The sequence below is a fragment of the Magnolia sinica genome, chromosome 12 (assembly GCF_029962835.1).
Source record: "Magnolia sinica isolate HGM2019 chromosome 12, MsV1, whole genome shotgun sequence".
Taxonomy (NCBI): domain Eukaryota; kingdom Viridiplantae; phylum Streptophyta; class Magnoliopsida; order Magnoliales; family Magnoliaceae; genus Magnolia; species Magnolia sinica.
Genome location: NC_080584.1, coordinates 3,958,132 through 3,965,208, shown reverse-complemented (window position 1 = coordinate 3,965,208; position 7,077 = coordinate 3,958,132). Strand labels below are relative to the sequence as shown.

The window sequence follows — 7,077 nt, the reverse complement described above, 5'->3', positions numbered from 1 at the left end:
TCGAGGAAATCCTCAATGTGTAGTTGATCATTGAAGCTAGGAATATCAACCCTCATCTTGAATTCTCAATCCGTTCGATCTACTCGATCGCCGCCATGTCTGGGGTGTTGGAAGATTATGTCATCAATTTTCTCCTCACTAGAGCCCCCTTCCTCAGGAATAACCCTTGGATGCACTGCCGGTACTATCCTGCGATCAGGGCGATTAATTGGGGGTGGAGGATTGCCACCAGGAACACGGAATTGCCTTAGGTTTTCAGCCAAGAGATTCGTTATACGGTTGATGGAAGCTTGCAGCCCTTGCATGGTTTGCTGATTCTCTCGTTGCGCTACTTCGAAAGCTGCCGCCGTTAAAGGTAAATTTCCTGGAGCACCGCCCATAGGATTGTTGCCCGACCTGTCGTTAGAAGCCATCAATCTAAGGAGAAACCTCACTTTGATACCAAATTGACGTAGAGGAGGACGTGAGGTCGAGCACCGTCTTCCTCAAGAGGATAACTATTCCGAATCCACGGAACTTCTCTGGACTCCTCACAGAGACTTCTCGAATCCACGAGGAAAGAAAACAGAAAATAGAAATAAATTCTAATAAATTCGAAATTGATTAATGAATGAGTAAAAACGAGTTCACAACCCTTTAAATAGGGGTACCAAGCAATGGGAAAGAAATCAGAATCAAATTAAACTAAAACTCCTAGAATTCGCGACTTACTATAAATAGTAAACTTACTATTTATAGACGGTCGTGATGTCTACTAGTGCGCAAGGTTTTTGGCCAAAAATAGTAAGTGTCCTATTTGGCTTCACCAAACCATTCTCCTAATTATTCTAAGCTCTTTTCATGTTGGGCGCAACTCCTAAAGCCCGACGGATGAAGAGTTATAATCAAACTAAAACTTACTATTTATAGTAAAAATGAAATTAAAATAGGGAAACGACCGTCGATCAAGGGGTTTTTCGCAATTCCGGGCTGCACAAACCGGCATAGCAAGGTTGGTTGGCTAAAGTAGCTCGTTCTACCCCAAAATCATATATTTTACGTCAGATAACTTATTTCGGATTGTGAGATACACCCGATCTAAGGTCCGATTGTCCGGATCACTTCTGTCGTCGACCGGGCCTTTTCTGATCCATCTTGGCCATGAAACTGTCCGCGACCCGCTCTACATCAGAAACTGTCTCTAATGCATTGCTACTTCGTGGTTTTTTCGTCTGGTTTTCAATCGTCTCGCTTTGCAATGAAAGAGAAGTTTGCAGTAGAAAAGGAAACTAACCATTCTCTGTATATGAAGATGGGGATTTCAGAGTCCTACGCGGACTCGGATTAGTCAGGAAACGTATCGGCTACTCACCCTGCCACTGGCCAATGGATAGTGCTCGGTGTTCTGTGGGACCCACCATGATGTATGTATTTCATCCATGCCGTCCATCCATTCTTTCAGATCATTTTATGATATCAGCCCAAAAATGAGTTTGTTCCAATTCTCAAGTGGACGGCACAACGTTGATTGAACGCCTACCATTAAATAGACATGTGTGCCTCACCATGATGTATGTGTTTGATCCACACCGTCCATCCATTTTTTTAGATTATTTTAGACATGAGACCAAAATGAGGCATATTCATAGATCAAGTGGACCACACAACGGAAGCCATGGGGATAAGGACACCTACCATTGAAACCTTCCTGAGGCTCACCGTTACGTTAATTCACCATCCAACCTGTTTAAAAAAGTCACGTAAACCTTGACGGACGCGGATTTCCTGCCAAAGCCTTTCGCACGAGGTTCCTGCGAAAGGATCCTGAGTGGGGCCCACTTAGACGTTTGTGAGAAATCCACCCCATTCGTCCACTTAGACGTTTGTGAGAAATCCACCCCATTCGTCCGTTTTGAGAGCTCATTTCAGGACATGTGACCACAAATGAGGTAGATCTAAAACTAAAGCGGGTTACACTTATTTTTTGTTTCATACTTAAAATGAACTCTCAAAACAGAAGAACATGGTGGATTTCTCACAAACATCTTGGTGGCCTCACCCAGCATCCAGGAACTTCCTGCGAATGGCTTTTGCGAGAAATACGGGAAGTTTTTAACGATGGGCATTCAATCTCTAGTATGTGGTTTACCTGAGTTTTGGATCTGCTTCATTTCCCGGCTCATGCCCTGCAATGATCTGAAAAAATGAATGGACTGCATGGACAAAACACATAGATCATGGGGGGCCCACATAGCTTTTCCAACACTGACATTGGCATTGGATGGGTCACTTCTGAATCCGGGAAGCGGATCGCTAATCAGTACGGATTAAACTCTGTGGGGGCACCGCGATTTATGTATTTTATTCGTTGCTTGATAAAATAAATAAATAAATGAAGGATATCCAAAGCTTAAGTGGACCACACAATAGATAATAGCATGAATTGAATGTCTGCTGTTGAAAAATTCTCGATGGCCACGGAAGTTTTGTATCAAACTGATATTTGTGTTTTCCCTTTATCCATGTCTTTAATCTAATGAACACGTGACAAATAAACATCACTGTGGGCCTTAGGAAGATTTCAACGGTGTACATCATTGTTCCCACTGTTTCTCATGGTGTGGTCCATTGAGATTTTGATATGCTTCATTTTTGGGATCAATCCCTAAAATGAGCTGGAAAAGCAGATGGACGGCATGGATTTGGGAAATGGGACTGTGTAATTACTCGTACTGAGTAAACTCTATGGGGTTCATTACTTAAAATTATTTTTGGATCTATCTTATTTTTGGCCTCGCTCGCTGAAATTATCTCGCAAAACGGATGGATGGTGTGGAATCTCAGGTAGACCATACCACATGAAACAAAGGATATTGAAAGCCTATTGTTGAAAGTTTTGTATCCAAGCTGATTTTTGTGCCTTCCCTTCATTTAGGTTTGTGTGACCTTATCGGTGGACATGCAATCAACTCTATTTTCCTATGGTATGGTCCACCTGAGATTTGAATGTACCTCATTTTTAGGCTCATGTCCTAAAATGAGTTGGGAAAATGGATAGACAGCATGATAAAACAGATACGTCATGGTGGGGCTCACAGATCTTTGACACTAGCTAGCTGGTCGGTGTTGGGGTAACTAGTGGATAGACATCGGTGGCATGATCTTAGCCTTTATATCAGTGGCCTCATAGTAACGTTAGTAGAGAAAATAATCAACTGTCATTAGGGTTAGAAATATATACACTATATATAACCATAACCTACATATGTGAAATGACAAAAATACACTATGCCCTACTCACAAAGCATAAAGGAGCTAATCAGATGGACGGAGTAGATTTCACATATACAACATGATGGGCCTTGGAGAGATTGGGTTTTTTACTCTTTTGTAAAACAGTAAAACAAGCTGTTGTAGAGGATTCCATAAGCTGTTATCTGTTAGTTAAGCTTCCCAGCTTGCCCACCTCCCATGTTCAACTTCTTCAGTCTTCCATAGAACATCACCATGATCAGTATCAGCTTCCCTTTGTTACTCCATCTTCCCAGAAATCCAAACCATGCATCTTTACAGTGACTGTCGGGCTTTAGTTGCCGTCGACAGATGTAGCCCATCGAGAACCCCACACTGCCATAGGCACTGCATCCATTTCAGAACATTTGAAATAAGATTGAGATTTGATATAGCAAGAGGAACTTTCGACATCGCAGTCCGGACCGGACTACTGGGAGAATTTACGTATGTTCGCTTGGCTTTTGTCTCTGTGTGTGTCAGTGTTGGCTCTGCAGAGTGCTTTATAGATCTTCAAACTGCTTATATATATTTCTCTTCTTGCTGTTTGATCTACTAGACTTGAGGTTGGTTCCCCTACTTAACCTTTGTAGAATAAGCTACTATACAAATGGTTGTGTGGGGCTCACATCAACTCTGTCCATAAGGTTCAGCCCTCTAAGTTCACCCCGTAAATGTTAAAATTGGATATATATATATATATATATATATATATATATATATATATATATATATATATATATATATATATATATATATATGAGGTCGACCTTTGTGGGCTGCACCGTGATATGTGGTGGACATCCACGCAGTGAATTTGGTAGGTCTCCTATAGGTTGTAGGATGTGCCAAAAATCTGTTGTATCCGAAACTCAGTTGGGCCATACCATCTGAAAATCATAGTTAAAATATCTAAAAGCAGTTGGAGGGACCCACTTGAGTATTGGAATGGCCTAAAATTTTGTGTAACCCGTCATCCAAGTAGGACACAATGAATGGACTAGATGTCAAAACCCATATCAGTGGGTCCTATGTACAATCAGTGGGTCCTATGTACAATCAAAAGGCCAACCTTATATTTTTCTTCTTAATAATATATCTTTAGGCCACAAATTGAAAGGTTAAGAATGTCCCATCACAATAAAAAAGAAATAGATTAATAGTCCAAATTCCTTAACCATATGGCTGCCTTTAAAATTTAAAACCCATGTATAATCTCCAAAAATGTGGATAGTTGATCTAGTTGAATTGGGAGAAGCAGTAGGTACTATTGCAGGTCAATAACTGAGAGTTAGGACTTAACTAACAATATGAACTTTTTTCCTTCTTTTTTAGGAAAAAGAGAAAAAACTTAAAAAGAAAAAGAAAAAGAAAATGAATATATATATTGGAGACTTGCCTGACCACTTCTATGACGACATCCACGTTGAAATTTAGTGGATCATTGGACATTTTCTCTCTCTCAGTGATGCAAATGAGGATGATGAAGATGGCCGAGTAAGATAGGTTTGAGAAACTGAGATCCTTGAGTAGTCCTCTCCTTTTATGTCCTTTTTTACAATTTTCTGTTAATCTTTGGTCACCTTTGCTAGGCAAAAATGAAGTATAAGGAGGGAGGTACCTGAAATGATCAATTTACCAAAATTAGTAAAAAAAATTAGAAGAGGAATCCATCTGTATGTTGGGTCAGATTGTACGTCAGCGAATTCAGACCACTGGTGATTTTATTTCTAACCATTCATTTGATGGTCACCAATAAGACAGACATTTCATCAGTGGGACTTTCAGGCCATTTTTCATCAGTCGACGAGCCATTATGTAAGAAATGTTGATGAACACATACTCATATCATCACATTTCTGAGAGAGAGAGAGAGAGAGAGAGAGAGAGAGAGAGAGAGTAACATCATGACAACATACATCACCAAGATCGCCAGAGAAAGGACTGAGAGATCGACAACTGACTCGCCTGAATGCCTTGAATTCATGGATTGAAACAATGCCCCGATGATTTTCTGATAAGAATTTAGCCTGATCAAGGTCTCCGAATGCCACTCCAAGCAACAAAAGAGTATGAGTTGCGCGCACCACTATAAACCCAGAAACTGTAAGACACAAAAGCACACAATGGCTATTAGGAAGCAAATGATAATATTCCATCTCTTTAGGATTCTTCAACATATAATCAAATTCATTTCTCTTAGTAAGCTTCCACAAAACCCAAATAGAAAATCTCAGGCAAGGCGGAAACAATGTGTTTCCAACAAGAATTAGAGGGATGAGAATTAGCAGGAGACCGGAGTTCCGATTGATGACTATCATGTTCTCATTTGTTGGTATGAATCCGCAATTCGTAAAAGTAGAAATGGTTGCAAAGATGGAAAACGTCGCTAATGTAATCCCCTTGTTCTTCAGTACATCTCTTGCACTTGAAATAATTCCCAAATACACTAAAACCATAGAAGAACCAATCACATGGACTAGTAAAAGAAAACCCAAAACCACAAATCCTACGTACCTAATACAACTATACTTTAAATCCTCAACTCCCATTGAATGAATTTCGAACCCCTCTGAACAAGATATCTTGAATTCGACTCTGGGTCTTACTCCCATTTCGATATGCTCAGTGGCATTCAAAGGGTTTTCAGCTGGATCTTCCATACTTACCGGATCCACCCTGCTGCCGATCCTATCGCATTTCTTGAGCTTGATTTTCATCAGTTGAAGACCAAGCAAAGAAATGAAAATCTCCCCACCCACTATAATTAAAAGGCTTAAAATCACATGTTGGGCATTTGAGAAGACCTCCATTTCTACAGTCGACATGATTGAGACCGTAGCTGCCTACGCTGACATGAAGAACACATCCAAGTCCTTAGGCCTATTTGACATGTTCTTCGGATTGATAATCTTCAAAACTAGAAACCCCACAAAGGAAATCAATATAAAATAAGACAATTGAATCCAAAGTGGGTTTAAGCAGAAGGCGAAAAATGGATATAAACATGATGAGGAGCTCCGAAAAGATGGGCTGAAACAAGCAAATTTCATGCATGAACGAGTATGTAGACGTGGAAATTTCATCATCTTAGTCAGATGATTTGGATTAGTTGAGTTGGAATTTGAGAGAATGCAATTGGGCTTATATGGGAAGAGCTATGGATAAGCTTTTGACATTCCTTAGTAGGATTCTCTCTCTCCCCAACTAATCATCTTTACTAGTGAGCAAAATAGATCGAAGGTGAAGAAAACTAGATTTGGTTGCTGAGAAGCTGACAAGTTAAGGAGACGGCGAATTCCATGCGACTTCCAATGATTGAGAGAGATGCTGACGTGGCATGAATTACTCTCATTAACAATCAATCACAAGGGTTTTGACTTATTTGTATGATGATTAAAATAATGTGAGAAAACAGATGCAACGATGAAGGTTCCAAGAAAGAAATTGGAGGTTGAGGTCATGCTCAAAAAACACATCCAAGCCTAGAACCTCAGGTTGAGTCGACTCAGTTTGGCATGCTCCTTATACGGGTCAAAGTAGAAAAGTAGCAAAAGGACAAGCGATTTCTATGTGCACAGTGGGCGCTGTTGGATTCTATCGAAGCATCATTCTTTTAATTATCAGGATCAATTATGAAAACTGGCATCTAAAACTTAAAAATTAGTAGAAAAAATAAAAGTTCATTCCCTGACTAGTTAGTATAAGACTAAAATATTACTTGACTACAACCTAAAACCAGCAATATAGATGAGACCCTGACTATAGGGACCCACCTTCATATATGCAGTTCATCTATTTTTCCAA

The 7,077-nt window shown here is 40.0% G+C and overlaps 1 pseudogene; it reads right to left on the bottom strand.

The window, feature by feature from the left end:
• Positions 1–3,419: 3,419 nt before the first annotated feature.
• LOC131221800 (cation transporter HKT1;3-like) lies at positions 3,420–6,359 on the bottom strand (annotated as a pseudogene).
• Positions 6,360–7,077: the final 718 nt, after the last annotated feature.